This window comes from Pinus tabuliformis, chromosome J (assembly GCF_031772625.1).
Source record: "Pinus tabuliformis cultivar Carrire ecotype Pingquan chromosome J, CPIR1, whole genome shotgun sequence".
Lineage (NCBI taxonomy): Eukaryota > Viridiplantae > Streptophyta > Pinopsida > Pinales > Pinaceae > Pinus > Pinus tabuliformis.
The window spans coordinates 1396207042-1396224357 of NC_142295.1; positions in this window are offsets into that span (position 1 = coordinate 1396207042).

Genomic DNA, 17316 nt, shown 5'->3' on the forward strand with positions numbered 1-17316 from the left:
ATCCCCAAGAAGTTTCAAGCAACTGCATGCAACTCTTGGGCATATAGGATATTATAGAAATTCCATCAAGGCTTATGCTCAGATTATCATGCCCATGGAGAAATTGTTGAAGAAGGACACCAAATTTTGTTGGGATGACGAATTTCAGTATATTTTGGATGTACTGATGGAAAAAATGGTCACTCCACCGATTTTGGTCTTCTCAAATTGGAAGAAGGAATTTGATGTACATGTTGATGCCTCTTCCATTACATTGGGAGTAGTACTAACATAAGTGGTGAAGGAGAGATAGACTAACCTATTGCCTTCGTGAGTAGGAAATTATGAAAGGCTGAAACAAATTACTTAATGATAGAGCACGAAGGATTGGATATGGTGTACACACTTCAAAAGTTCAAGAACTACTTATTGGGTAGACATTTCAAAATGTACACAGATCATTCCCCCTTGAAATACCTGGTCAATAAGCCTGTGTTAGAAAGGAAGATCTGCTAATGGTTGTTTCTATTCTAGGAGTATGAATTCGAAGTGACATTGGAGCCAAGAAGGTTGAATGCAGTACCTGACCATTTGTCACGGATTGAGAGAGGAGAGGAGCCTACTAATTTGGAGGAAGGGTTGACTGATGTGCATATCTTCATGGTACACATAGAAGATAACAAATTTTCATATATTATCCACTGTTTAACTACAGGAATCGCACCAGAAGGGTATATGAGTCAATAGAAGAAGGAATTAGTAGTGTGCGTAGTGGATTTCTCAGTGATTGTAGGTCATTTGTATAAAATGGGTGCAGACGAGATATTGCGACGGTATGTGCCAAATTTTGTAAGGAATATCATCCTCATTGAAGCTCATGGAGGGGCTATGAGAGGAAATTATGCGGGAAAGGAAATGATGCAAAAGATTTTTCATTTGGGTTTGTGGTGGCCTACACAGCATAAATATGCTAAATCATATTAGAGGGCATGTGATTCTTATCAGAGAATGTGTAGACCATCACAGAGGGACAACCTGCCACTGAATCCTCAGGTATCATTGCAGCCATTTGAAAAATGGGCGACTGACTTCAGTGGGTCCATTCACCCCCGAGAAAAGAAGACAAGTGTGTGCTATATCATCACCGCGACAAAGTATCTAACTAGATGGACAGAGGCACAATTGGTGAAGGATTGTACATGGGCTACAACAATGAAGTTATTATTTGAGTATGTGTTGACCATATTTGGCTACCCAAAACTATTGATGAGTGATCAGGGTACGCACTTCCTAAACAAAACAATCAGCGCCTTGACTGAGGAGTTCTAGGTTAATTATCGAAAGAACACATCGTACCATCCTCAAGCTAATGGAATGGTTGAAGCCTTTAATAAGGTATTGTAAAACACGTTGACGAAGATCTGTAATGCACAACATAATGACTGGGATGTGTGCATAGCTGTAGTGCTATGGGTGTATAAGACTACTTGCAAAAAGCTAACAGGCCAGACACCTTTTCAATTGGTCTATGGCGTAGAAGTTTTGATGTTGATGGAATATATCGTGCCTAGTCTATGCATAGCAACATTCACAAGTATGGAAGATCGCAAAGCCTTGGAATGACATCTCACATAGTTGATGGAGCCTGAAGAAGACAAATTCTTAGCTGGATGTCATTAGCAAGTACATAAGGAACATGAAAAAGCATGGCATGATCAACACAGGAAGCTGTGCACATTCAAGGTAAATGATTTGGTATTATTGCATGATGGCAAGTTCACTATGTTTTTGAGGAAATTTCATATTCACTTCCTTAGGCCATATGTTATCAAAGATATTACAGATGGAGGTGTAGATTAGCTAGTGAAGCTGACTGGAGAACCTTTCCATCAAGGGTGAATGGCAGCCGATTGAAGCCATATACAGGGGATCCGGCTTAGTGACTATATGACGACAGGAGAGTCTTAGTGCTCTAGGCAGTTGTAAGGGAGCATAGGACTATAAACTACACTGCTCGGGTTGGAGGACACCATGGCAGATGGGCTGCGTGGAAACTGGTGAAGTTACAGTCATGGAAAATTTTAGGGGTGAATGTTCGGCCTTTGGCGAAATTAAGGGGTTTTAAATTTTTAGTGGGCGAATATTTTGTATCATAGTACATTTTTACAAATTGCCTCAAATAGCCCACCTTATTTTAAGGGAGAGGGAAAAAAAGGTAAATTTAGCCCTTGAAATTAGGAGTTACAATCTTCTGTTCACCTTAATTTTCAAGAATAGGTTTTATTTAAGTGAATCCTATGGGCCAAATACCATATTTATAAAAGAGGTATGGTAAATTAATAAAAATATAAATAAATGAGAAGTATGGTAAATAAATAAAACATCTTTTATATTTACACCATAAGTCACCTTATATACATGCAAGGGTGTAAACAAATAAAAATATAAATAAAGTGGAGGTATGGTAAATAAATAAATTCTCTTTTTATATTCAGTCCATAACCGTCTTTCTATTTATGAAGGCTCAAAAAAGAGGTTTTGTTTAAGTGAATCCTATGGACCAAATACCATATTTGTAAAAGAGGTATGGTAAATTAATAAAAATATAAATAAAGAGAGGTATGGTAAACAAATAAAACATTTTTCTATATTTACTTCATAAGTCACCTTATAGTTACGAACACTCAAAAAATGAGTTATATTTAGGTGAAACCTATGGGCAAAATACTATGGGCCAAATACCATGGGCTAGATTATTATTAATACCATGCAAAAGAGATTATTAACCCTAATATTAGTATTAATAAAAATAAAAATGGCACATGGTATTGACCCATGGTATTCACGTGGAATGTAGCCTATTTAAATGGGGGAATTAAACTAGCATAGATCCATATTTACTCTAGATCTAGTAAGCCCAGAGAGGGATCAAATATCGTGATATGCAAACTAGGATACAGTGAAAAATAGTTGATCTCTCTCAGGGCTTGGTGGATCAAGAGGAAAAATGGATGTTGTAATTTAATGTATGTTAAACATTTTAGCTTGGTTAAAATAAAAAATAAAATAAAATTCAATTATTAATTTTATTGATTTTTATAAATTAATAATAGTAATTTTTAAGCTACAGGTTTATGATAACCCATGGTATTGACCCATGGTAATACCATGTTATTCATGTGAGCATAGACTATTTAAACGGGAAATTCTATCATCTTAGATCCATCTTAATTTTGGGTCTACCAAGTGCTCAGAGGGATAAATATATTTCATCCCCCTAAGAGTGGTAGATATGGAGTTAAGATGGATAAAGGTTGGTTTTTAAGATAATGAAGATATTAAATATACTTCGGAAGTTATATTGTAGAAAGATCTTAAGGTGAATTGTTAAAGCTACATTTAGTCACTTCACAAAATTTAGTAAAGAATACCAATATCTCCATTAATATTGGTTTTTAACTTTTTCTTATTTAACAAAAAAAATTCAAAACAATGAAACCTTATCATTCTTTCTGCATCACCCTCGCAGAAGATTTATCACCATTTTTCAAACATTGTCAATATGATATCTTCATGAAAAAGTTTAGGTACTGATGTTGGATTAGTTGTTTGAAAAATATGTTGGTTTGTACAACCTTTCATCTTCTGTGCTATTTTTAGTTTGTCTTAATGATTTGTAGGGGTTGGAGCCATTGCATCATATTTTCCTAAAAGGTGGAGATTGTTCACCAAAAAGGAAATTAATCTACATGTTACAACATTGTTAAAAAATGCAAGACGTACGAGGGTAGTGAATTATACTAATAAGCAATTTAGATTGGGAGAGACGTAATTAAATTTTATTATTTAATTGAAGATTTCCAATTAAAATAATAATAAATCTACATTTATATATTCATATATTGATTGGAAGGATTCTCACAATGGTCACTTTTTTCAATTAGATCCCCTTCAAGCCTTTGGGATACCTAATACTTTCTTATATAATACAGTTGGGGCTTCCTACTTGTTGGTGTGTTGGGGTAAACAAACTTGATGTGTTTTTTTCTTATCTGGCAGTTGGAGTCTATGGAATAAGAAAGAAATTTGATAACTTGAAAAAAGTGGTAGCTTGACAAAAGTTTTAGAGAAAAGATTAATCTCTCCTACCTTGACAGAACTCGTTGTAAATATCAACACCTACAAGAACTTTGTTGTGGAATATTATCAAAACTAATAGAAGGATATGAAAGAGGGTATTGTAAGAACCTTGACAAACAAGGCCACTAGAACTTGGAACATTGTTTGTAGGAAGAGAAAATTATGTTTCCTTTTTCCAAGCATGTATGTTAGTATATTACAGTTTAATGAATACGTTTTCTTATTATCATATATGGTTTCATACTTTAACAAAACATTCACCAAGACTTCACAATGTTTTATTATTCAGTAAAAGATTTGCCGAGATCTTACAACACTTTATAATTCAGTGAAAGATTCTCCATCACTGTACAAGATAATATAATCTGGTGAGAGATTCGCAAAAAAAATTATATATACATATTCTATTATTGATAAAATCGCCTCCCATTTTTCCTATGTATCATGGGGATTAGACCATTTATTATACATATAAATTTAGGGTGGTTCTTAAAATTTTCCTTAGTTACAGTATAAGGAACTTCGCAAGAGGAGTTGCGCTATGAAGGGAGATGCCACGCAGCATAGCCAGAAAATTATTGTTGGATTCACTCTTCATGATTTGATAGCAAAAAGATAGTTAAGAGGAGAAATATGGCGGAATTTAAGGCCAAAATATTTGAAGATATGTCGCAAAAACAACATTAATAATCAAATTTTGGGGGGAACAGTTGGATTTGAACTCAAAAACCCCTATAAATTACACATGCCAGTCCAACAGAGAACACTTTGCACACTTAGAGTTTTTACGCTGAGTGGTCTATTGCTTATGAGCTGCTAATTATTTGAGGATTTGGTCCCAAGCCCTGCATTTTCCAATTTACCATTACTGAACCAGAAGTTTATGCTTGAAACCATGTTAGGACCAAGCCCTATTGAGACTCTGAGCACTAGGAGAGATGTCACATTGGAAGGAGCTACTCCAAAAGTTTTGAGCGTGGAAGCTCCAGTGCCTATGCCTACGGTGCCAAGGTCGCCAAGGCTAAAGCCTACACCTGTTAGAGAAACCCAGAAGCTGAAGAAGGCTAAGCAGCACAAGCTAGTACCGGAGTGTGAGTCACCCATAAAACATTATGCGAGTCAAAAGTGAGACAATGAAAAGCAACCCAAGTGGGTTTTCAATTTGGAGGATGAGGAGGGATAGGGCATCGAAGACATAGATGCTGAGGTAGCGAGCCCTTTACCAGGTTAACTGATTACATCCCTCCATGCAAAGGGAAGTCAAAGGTCACCGAGGACCCTAATTTTGACAAATTCATCATCTCTATGCCCCTGTTGCTGGAGCGGGTCCCCTTTGAAGGTCTACACCTCACGTCGATCCCCCCACTAAAGATGGAGGATTGGGACCTAGTGGACCATGAGAGGTTCCCACACCTACCAAGCACAAATTACATGAAGCACATTTACTATCGGGATTCAGTTTTCACCGATTTGGAGATGGTGGATTGGATCCATGCAGTGGAAACTTCCACGTTACTGAACCTATTGTGTGTGCCCCCTATCACCACACTACAATTAATACCAATTGTGTGTGGAAATTATTGACTCTCATAAATGATGGGTTCTTATGTCTAGGAGCGACTATGCCCATCACAGACATGCGCATCCACAGGATCACACACCTACAGCGTGAGGGATTGAATTCGGCTAGAGAGTTTAGTGGAAAGGTAGTAGAAAAAGACTTGCAAGATGAAATGAAAAAGGAGTTTGAGCTTGTGAAAATGTCACACGACTATTCCATCACCTCTATCAATGATCCAATGGTGAAGATTGCCACCCAAATACTTGCTGTAGAGGTTATGAGGAAGTGCCGCGTGGACGAGGTTCTAGCACCTGTGATATCATTAGCTGCGCAATGAGCGAACGGTGTGCAATCTAACTAGTCACGGTATTTATGCAGTGAATTCCCTACAAATCGTTGCAAGGTCTAGGATGAGAGCAAGCCCTTCCACAATGCATGGTTGTTGATCTCCGTTGTGATGGTTGCATGGTAGCTACCATAGGACAACAAATTTCCTCTGTTGAAGGAAGGATTACTGGAGGCGACATAGTTCGCCTCCCTGTAGGTCGCGAAGGACCCCGCGTGGGTCACAAAAACAAATATCTTTTGGGTCTTGATGGAAATGAGTTTTCGCATGGCGATCAATCAATGATCAAGGTTGTCCCCAACCTTATATGAGCAGTTCTCCCCATACGCTACGTTCAAAGCTAATTTCCACCATGTCTACATCCAGGAGCGCAAAGACGCGCAATAGAAATGGTATAATTTACGATACTTGGTTATAGATCATGACATATAGAAGGTGGTTCTGGAGTCGCACATACTCGAGGACGCACAACTGGAGGCCAAATTCTTAAAGTTAGCTGCAGACGTCCGTGAGGAGAAGGTAGAGCTTGGGAGAGTTCAATTTGAACTCAACATGAAAGTCACAGAGCTACAAATCAAATCACAGCCTTCGACTTTGCCCAAGGTTAGGGAGCAACGGAAGCTGCTATAAAAGAATGAATGACCACTTTGGATGTCGCAGTCACTGACTGCTTGACCTTAGTTGAACATACGATAGAATTAGTGACAAATTTACAGAAAGAACCAACCTTGTAGATGTTGAACACAGAATTTTGCGAGTTGTAGAAGCAATATGATGAGGTCGAGGCGATGATGCGCTCAATTTCTCTAGCACAACACGTCACCAAGTTGCAGGAGCAGAAGAAGCTCCGCAGAAAGGTAGAAGCAACCCAACAGAAGGAGGTTGTGCCTAAGGGTCCGCTGGGACCTTGGTTAGATGAAGCTTACCAAGTAATAACCAACATTTAGGAGAGGCTGATGGGCTTGCAGCAAACACAGCAAAAGATCAAGCTAGTTGCGGAAGGACTAGCTAAAGAGCAGCTCATCGAAGAAGTCTAGCAGGCCGCTACATAGAGCATTGTTGAGGTAGCAGTTGTGCAGGTGGACCTAGGGGATCTTCATAGCAATATCACTGCTCCAGCCAAGTGACTCGAAGGTGAATCACAACTTTTGTCTTGGCGGCCTATTGGGATTGGGTCCGCTGGGTTAGTTTTGGGGTTAAAAACCCAAGTTTTGGTGTAAATTTTGGTAAAAATATGTAAATTATCTGCAAACTGTGGATGCGGAGGATGTAGATAGTTAGAATTAAAAAGGGGTTTAAACTCTTATTTATGTAAATTCAAGTTGGTTTTGAGATGTACCCATGGTCCACGAACAATGGGATTGTATGAAGAGAAGTTATAAATAGGCATGTCTTACAGAGTTTAAGGAAGTAATAATTAGTCTAATGATGATGGATATAATGGGTCAATAGAAGATAGTGGTAAGAGGTGAGTCATAGAGGAGGAAAAGGCTCTATAGCAGAGTGTGCAGAGGCCTAGATTAGAGTCCACAACTAAGTGTGTGCACCCCTGCAGCTGAGTGCGCAAGGCAGTTTGAGTTTGTAACCTCATATTGAATATCAATAAAGAAGATTGTTGGATAAATTTATGTGTTTATCTGTTTTGTACGCTTATTTATGTTTACAATATATGTTGTGATGAAATAAATGCCTTTATTAAATATTGAGGTATTGATGCATGAATATGTTGGATAAGTATTGTTAATTGTACGCAATACATGTTGAGTATTTGCGTGAATATTATCATACATGTTGTTGTGTTTATTAAACACTCAAGTAGATATGTGCGAACTCAGACCTAGGTTTTTTTTTATGGTATGCATAAGTGGATATTTTATCTATTAAGGATCTGCAAAGCCCTATCATACACCTACGCAAAGGTCTAGAATCCATCTAAAGGAAGGTGTAGAGCTGATCCCTAGGGACTTATAAAGCTATGCAGAGGTAGATATAAGGCAATGGGAGACATCACACTCATCTCTGTATGTGGAAACTTTGTTCTAGCATCCCCCCATACTGCACGTGAGACTTCAGCCTACACTATGCGGGTTGATTCTGAAAGGGCTAGTATTGTAGGGTTTTCTTTGGCACAATTAACTCTAAACATCAGTCAGGACCCCCTAAGCCAACAATTTTTCATGAAACACTTGTCACTGTTGTTGTTGCTACTACAAAATTTGTAACAAAAAGCTTCCAAACATAATAAACTAAATCAACTATGTATGAAACTGTCTACAGGGAAAACTGTGTTTTTACTAACTCTGCTAGTGAGCCTCTTGAATGGATGTCTCCACTCGGTCTCCTCTTTGCTTCTCCGATTATGGATGCTCCACAACTTTGTGAGGATACATTTGAGGCTACATCTGAGGTTGCATGTTAAGAGATAATATATGCTCCTTCTCGACCACCAAGTCTTTAACCCTTTCCTTTCTCCTCAAGGCTTTGCATGCATGAGCTAAATTTGATCTACTCATATTGCAACTACTTCTTCTCTATTATTTCTTCTGCACGACTGCTGCAACTACTACAATAATGAGTCTAGTTTCCCCACATATTGATGTACTAGCTTCCATAGTGATGATCCATATGAAACTAGATCCCTCTGAGTGTCGATCTCCCTGTGGGAAATCTCTATGCTCCCCAATCTACGAATATCGATGATCACAACTAATTTTGTGTTTCTAAACATTGCCTCATTGATATGCCCGCTAGAAACCTTCTTTCTCCATTAAGAATTTTTCTCATTGGGTCTTTTGGATTCTCCCTGAACTAGAGCTCCATCAATATGCAAGGACAACTTCAAATTCTTCTCTTCTATTGTGATTTGAATTATGATACCATGTAGATATTTCTGCAAATAGAGCTCTGGTACGTTGTAGAAATTCCTACAATTATAGCTCTAATACCATGTCAAAATTTCTACAAATCTAACTCTGATACCATGTAGAAATTCCTTGCAAATTCAAGCTTCTAACTTTACTAAAATAATAGACTTGAAACTACTCTACTCATCAGTAAAAATACCTAAACAATTGTGAAACCACGAACCATACATGAGAAAGAATTCAATCAACACATTACACAATCATTTCTCGGGGAAAGCCATAGCTAAAAACCCCTCCTAATTGTATATTGCATTAGTCAAAAAATATTAGAATATTACAATTCTTTTCTCACGCCCGAGAAACCTCTCCACTACCTCTACTGGTCTCACTACTTCTAAGAAAATTATTGTATGAATACAATATCCTTTATTGAACCTTGAGCTCAACCTGCATAAGTATTTTCTATCATCCACCTGTACTAACTACCTTTTGCTAATACCTAGCCAAATTCCTAGCATTCCAATCTCCTAGTTCCTTTCCCTTAGAAGCTCCCCGCACAAACTTATGCTTCCTATTGCTTTGTCTCACTAACTCGTGCTCACCAAAAAAATGATTAAACTTCTACCTTTATTCCTCTTTCTATCTAGATGGACCATATGTTTAATTTAGATGATTTTACAATTGATAGTACAATTTCCTTGAACTCCAATCTCAACTGGGTCTTTCTTTGATCTAGCATTCATGAGTTAATTATAAGTGAATCTTCATTTTATTGATCAGTGTAGGCTACACCGCACAACATTAGGTTACACCCCACTACTGCAGGTTACATCCCAATGCAGTAAGCTACACCCCACCACAGTAAGTTACACCTTATTGTAGTAAGTCACACCCCACTACAGTAAGTTACACACCACTATAGTATGTTACACCCCACTACAGTAATTCACACCTGCCTATAATAAGTTACACCCCACTGCTACTGGTTACACAGCACTGATGCTATTCTCTCACTAATTCCTCCATCAGTTGGAGCTAGTTTAACATACTTTAACTCAATTGGACTAAATTAAATAATTACGACTCATAATAATCTCAACTAGTGATCCTAATTGTAGGAGACAGTCTACATGACTCTATTTAGACCCTCAACTCGAATTAAATGAGCCAACTAAGTCAATTTAAATTAGTTAAGTATTACAAGCTTTCATGAGATATGGAATTATAATTTAATTCACAATTTCATTCAAGGACAAATTAAATTAGGATTTTCTTTCTGGATGTTATTTTTAACATTTCTTGGTTCTATTTTCAACAAATAGGAAAAGATAATATTAAAGGAAGAAACCTTCCAAGAATTAAAAAAAAAAATGACATAAGGACCATAATCATTCTAGCTTTCAATAAGATGAAGAAGAAGCTCAGTTTGCGAGAAAGTTGAAAAGTGGGTCTAAAAAATATAAAGTTAAGTTGCTATTCAAAATTTTTGGCTATGGTAAAAGAGCTCATTAGGATTCTAAATGTCCATATGAAAAATGGAAACTCATAAAAATATAGTGATGAAAATGCATCTAATGAAGAGCAAGAACAATGCCTGCTCATAGCCTTAGAGAACTGTATTTAAGAAAAAGAGGAAGAGGATGTTGATGGGGAGGTAGATATTGAGGGAGAAATTATTATTTCCTTAAAAGAAACAAAATACTTGGAAGAAAGAATAAAAATTTGAAGGATCTATTATAAAAATATGAAAAGAAAGATCATGATTTTTATGAAACATCAATCCTCCTCCTAAATAAAAAACTAGAGGTGGGAAAGAAAATATAGGATACACTAATAAATCACGTAACACATCTCCTTTCTCCCATAATCCCTCCTCTCCCCCTCACACCTCTCCCCTTCATCCCTTCATTTTCCCCCTTTTGTTAAGTCAACCTCCCCATCCTTCATTCTTTTCACTTGTTCCTCATTAATAGATCCCTACAACTATTCTTTAACTAAACCCTCCCTCGATCTCTCTCACAATTAATCAATTATAATCAACCCCCTATTACTAATTATTCAATTGATCCCTCTCACTACATTATAATTAAAACCTTTCTAAATTCCCCTCCTTCCCATTCTTTTAATCCGCCCACCCTCTTCTTCTTTTAATGTCTCCAACTCACCATTTTTAGTTTTTTCCACTTCCCTTTCCCTTCCATCTAACCCCCCTCCTCCCTCTTCCTCTTCTCCCCCTAATAAATTAGTTCAATACTCTCCCCTTAATGCTCATGATTTTCCCTCCATTGTATTTAATTTCTCCTTAAAAAATCTTAACCAGGTACCCTTTAATATTGTAGAGAAAGATTTTTATTTAGCTATCCTCCCTTGTAACATTCCCTGTAGAGAAATAGTTTGTTTTTTTTAATCAATTACCCTTCATCTCTCGCCCTTTGATGCCAAAGAAGTTAGACAAGAATTTTTTCCCATTCTTTGTTCCTCTAAATTTCACTGACCTTACATCTCCAAGGAATAACCATTAGCCCTCAGAAACCTTAATAATAATCTCGATTTTCTCATACGTAAATAAGATGAATGTTATTCCACTATCATTAAGAATTCCTTGGATTAGGATTCAAAATTTCTTTAACTCCTTTCATCGTCCTCCTATAAGCCTCTTTCAAACAACCCTATTTCCTCCATCTCAACTTTCGTGACTAAAGCTACCAAATCTCGTTCTCCAAATACTTCCATTCAAAAGGTTTTGATACCCCTTAGGCCTTGAACTACCATAATCTATTGTTTTCCAAAAAATACACAAAAAACATATCCCCCTGAGACCCATTGTTAGAACCATTGGTGCTCCCACCTATGCCCTATCACATTACCCTTCTTAGAAGATTCAACCCCCTACCAGCCAATCCTTGTTATTTATCAAACACTCCATTGATTTCATTAATAAGAAAAAACATCTTCATCTTCATAAACATGATATCCTTATTAGTTTTGACGTTTTCCCCTCATTATTAAAATCCAACCCATAAACTCATTGATATCATTACTAACTTTGTTGACTCTAAAACACTTAGCATGATCAAAATATGTCTTTCATCCACATTCTTTTCATATAAAGGTGTTTTCCATGACCAAACCAAAAGAGCCGCCATGAACTCATACCTCTCCTTTGTTGTTGCCAACACTTTCATGGAATCCTTCGAGTCTCGTGCCTTCGACAACTCTCATTTAAAATCTAAATTCTAGAAATGGTTCGTGGATAACACCTTTATTGTTTGGTTGCATGGAATGCTTGCTTTAAACTCCTTTGTAGACCACCTTAAGCATATCCCTCCCAATATTCTATTCACCATGGAAATGGAAGTTGACAACTCCCTTCCGTTTCTCGACATCCTCCTCTCCAAGTGTCCTAATGGATCCCTATCCTATGAAGTCTACTAGAAAAAGGCTCATACTAGTAGATACCTTCATGGCTAATCCCATCACCATCTCTCTAAAAAGATTGTCATTATTAAGACTTTAGTGAGCCATGTCATTTTCATCTTTGACCCCCAATACTTTAACAAATAAAGCCTTCTCTTTACCAAACCCCAAGGCTACTCCTTCTCCAAAATTAGAAATGAATTTCACTTTACCCTCCACCATAAACCCAATGCTAATACTATTCTCATCCCTTAACCAAAATAACCCTTCCTTACATCCAAATTGTTATTGACCATATTTCCAATATAATGTGGAAGGAAAATAGGCAAATCTCCTTCAAACCCTAGACCACCCTCAGCAAACCCTTTAGGTCTTCCAAAGACAATTTTGATACCATTCTTGGCCCTAGTGTCTATGAGATCCATTACTCATGTGGGAAGTTGTACATAAGCCAAATAGGTAGATCCTTTAAGGTCTGTTTCAAGGAGCACATGACTAACAACATCCATAATCGAGTTTCAAAATGAGCAATTGTTGAGCATTTTCAAAACACCAAACATCTCATTTGTTTTTAAAGAGTGAGAATTCTCTCTTCTTCTCCCTTCCACACTACCTATCTAATTAGGTAAGCCATCGAAATTGTAAATAACCCTAACAATATTAACTGAGAGGATTGTTTTAAGCTTAGCAAATCTTGGTGACCCACCATCCACTGTTTTTCTCACAAGCCTTTCCCTCATTTTACCCGTCCCTAAGCTATTCCTTGGCTCCACTCCCGCTTACCCTTATGTTCTTTACCATTTATCCTTTTCTTTTAGGTCGTTTCCTCCTGCCCTTTTCCTCCCCCCCTTTCCCTGTTTTACATTAAATCAGAATAATAATTATTATTTATAAATTTGATATCTTAAGTTCAAAGTTATTTTTGGTATTAATATTAATATTATATAATTTTTGGTATTAGTAGTAATATTAATATTTGAAGAATAATAATAGTTAGCTTTAATCATATTCACATCTTCAAATTAATTTTTCTATATTTTTAATATTATTAATATTTAATAATAATAATAATAATTATTATTATTATTATTATTAATTATAATTATAATAATTTGTTATTAGCTAATATTTTATATATTTTTGTTAGGTGACTATAATACTAGTGTATTCCCTTATTATTATTATTATTGTTATGTCGACTCTGATTATATTGTTACCCCTTAGACTTCTATATATAGAAAGGAGGTCTTGTCATTTGTATCATCTAAGAATTGTCCATTTGTGTAATGTAAAGCAGGTATCCCCCTCGAAGAGGCTACATCATAAGTCGTTGATCTATCTCTTTCTTCTATTTTATGAGTTCGTTGCATAACAAATTTTTATAACATCTTATTCTGACAAATTTTCCTCTCAATAATTCAAATATTTTAATAGTTATAATTATTAATTATTCTAATTCTGAATAGCTTTAATATTAATATTAATATAAGGCATAGTCTAGCATAGAGACGAAATGATATTTTTGACAACTATTTTTTTTATTAATTCTATCCAAAATTTGACAAATATTTTATTCCTGTAAGCTTGGCAAGACTACCTCTTGATCATATCCAATATATCACTACAATAAAGGTTTGGAATTAAACCAATGACATGACATCATGGAGTGCCTTAACAAAGAACCCGATCACCGTCTATCCCAGACCCCATGGACTAAGCTTGGTAGGACTAAATCTTCGTCATGTCTAATATATAACTATGATCGGGGAAGGGAATTGAACCGATGACTTCACATCAAGGAGTTCCTTAATAGAGCACCTGATCAACAACTATCCAAGACCCTTTTTAGAGATATTTTTAAAAATATTAGTTTAAGTCATTTATTCTATAGAATTTGAGTGTCTCATGGGTTTTCTTGGTTGTTGAATCCATTTATGCATTTCAAAATGTAGTTTAAACAACAACTAATCACATTTTTCCTTGAAATTGCAATGCCACATTCCAATGAGAAAGGTTATTTCATCTATAAGTTAGACTATGCCTTAATCTAGTAATAATTATTGTTATAAATTTAATTTTTTTGTTATTCATATTAATATTTTAATAATAATAATAGTTATTTTTATACATAGACATATTCATATTTTCACATTAATTATTAATAATAATATATGTATTTTTTTGTAAGCTTCGCAGGACTACATCTTCATCATGTCCAATATATTTCTCCAATTGGGGCGGAGAATTGAGTGTTCGATCACCGTCTGTCTAACACCCTATGGACTATTATTAATAATATTAATTGGTCTTATCACTTATTTAACATTAATATTTTAATAGTTATAATTATTTTTATATTAATATTCTAATAGTTAATTATTAATTATTATTTTATATATTACTTTATAATACCTTTTGTATTAATTTTTGTCTTACTCTAATAGTTATAATTATTTTGATTAATGATGACATAATGAAAAATAATTATATTTTGTTATATCTTATTCTTTTTTCTAATATTATTAAAACCTTCTATATTTTCAATAATTTTCAATGCCTTCTCCTTAACGTCTCTCCTGGTCCCATTGCATTTTAAAATGATTTGTCTCTTTCGCTTCATTTATGTTTCTTGCTTCATGTCCCTAATGACGTTTGAAGGGTTCACCCAAAATGTCAGATGTTTGAAATATTGTTAACATAATTTCTCCAGATTTTTTTTTTCTCATTACTAATAAATCAGCTGATAGAAAAGGAAAGAGACTGTGAGAAGCTACAAGCATAGGATGTATCCTTAAGAAAGGATCCATAAAATGAAAATTCTCAGCTAATTTGAAATCGAAGTTTGAAAAGGGGACTAAATCATTAGATAACATTCTCATATACCATACATCTACCTTTATTGAAATAAGACTTTCTTATAATCAAGATCATGAGACATTGAAATCGGAATTAAGATCAAAGGCACTAGAAGAATAAGACCCTAAAAGTTGTGCCAACGTGCTCAAAGAATATAAAATAAATGAAAATAGATAAAAGATGAAGCTAAGGATCGAGAGAGATATGACCCTATCAACAACAAAAAAACAACAAGAAAGAAAGTGATGACTAGCTAAGACCTAGGAATGGATTTACAAGAACTACTCCACCAAGAAGGTTATTCACATGCAGGTACCAAAATTTTATTTATGGATATTTATTTTTATGAAATATTTTTTTTCAGAGGGAAATAGATTTCATAACCTATGTAAGAAGTGGCGATATTAGAAATATAAGAAGAGGATCTTATAAGACCTCGATGAATGACTATTAAAGAAAAAAAATATAGAAATCTTTATTAAGGAGGTTACAAGTCATTTTCTCCTATATTAGGTTATGTTGAATGCTAAGAATTAAATAAATATGGGTACAAAGCAAGTTGGTTTAAAAGAGGCTCAATAAATCCTCCCAAGAAAAACAAGTAAGAAGAATTCATAAATATTTGGAAAAAGAAGAAAGAAAGAAAAAAAGATTGTTGATTTGTACTATATGCTCAAAGCCAAGGAAATCGATGGTACATTGATAGTCGATTCTCAAAGCATATTAATTGAGATAAGAGAAAATTTCTCTATCTAAGGGAAGATAAATGAGGAAGTGTCACTTTTGGAAAAAATACACTAGCTAGTATAATCAGTAAAGGGATAGTTATCCTTGATAATAGAAAAATTAATGTTCATAATTGTTTGTATGTTAATGGTATAAAACATAATCTATTAAGTGATAGGAAAATAAGTGATCAAGGATATTATGCCGCAATTCATTCCATATGATTTGAATTGAAGAAAATATATTTTGGAAAAGTGGTGGTAAATGCAAGTAGAACCTGAAGTATCTATACATATCAAGTGGAGCAAAAGAAAATTCTTGCATGGGAGAACTAGATGGAATTTTGTTATGGCATAGAAGGTTGGGTCATATGAGCTTTGGCCATCTTGATAAACTTAGTAGGAAGGGGGAAACAAGAGACATGCATAATATTTCAAAGCTAAGTAATATTATTTGCAAGACTTGTCAACATGGGAAGCAGACGTTAGTCCACTTCAAGACAAAAGAGCATACATCAGCAAGGCCATTGGAAATTGATGATACATATATGTGTGGGAGAACAAGAACAAAAATTTTAAGGGGTGAAATATACCTCATGTTAATAATACATTATTATACTAGAATGACATGGGTTGGTTTACTCAAAGGGAAACATGAAGCATTTAACAGGTTCAAAATATTAAAATCCCAAGTTGAGAATGAAATTGATTTAAAGAGTTATTGAGATATAACGTAGGATGATCGTTTACTTCTTATTTGAATTCAATAAAGTTTTTGAAGAACATTATACCAAAATACATTTCACAATATTAAGAACCCTTCAACGAGATGGATTTATTGAAAGGCAAAATAAGGCTATGTAAGAAATGGCAAGAACTATGCTTGATGAAGTTAATGTTCCAAACACCTTTTGGGGACAAGTTGTCCTTTCAAAAATTAATATACTAAATGAGGCTTAGATCATCGTAAACAACAATAAGACCCACTATAAGTTATAGAAATGTATGCTTGCTTCAATCAAATGTTTGAAGGTATTTTCATTTCCAAAAGAAAGTATCTAAAGGAGATGTTAAAGAAATTTGGCATGCAAATGTGTGCATCTATTAGCACTCTTGTTGTGACGTGAACGTGATACATGTTGAGAAAATATGATGAATCCCCTTATAAAAATCAAACAATGTATAGGTCAGTGATTGGAAGCTTACTATATTTGACATCATTAAGACCAGATATTATGGAAAAACATGATTGGTTGCAAGATTTTATTCTTCATCAAATGAGATACACATGCAATTAGTTAAGGGAATAGTCATATGTTTGAGGAGCACTCTGGCCTATGGCCTATGGTACTCAATAAGAAAATATTGTACTTTAATAACATTTTCATATGTAGATTGGGTAGGATGTGTACATGACAAGAAAAATAC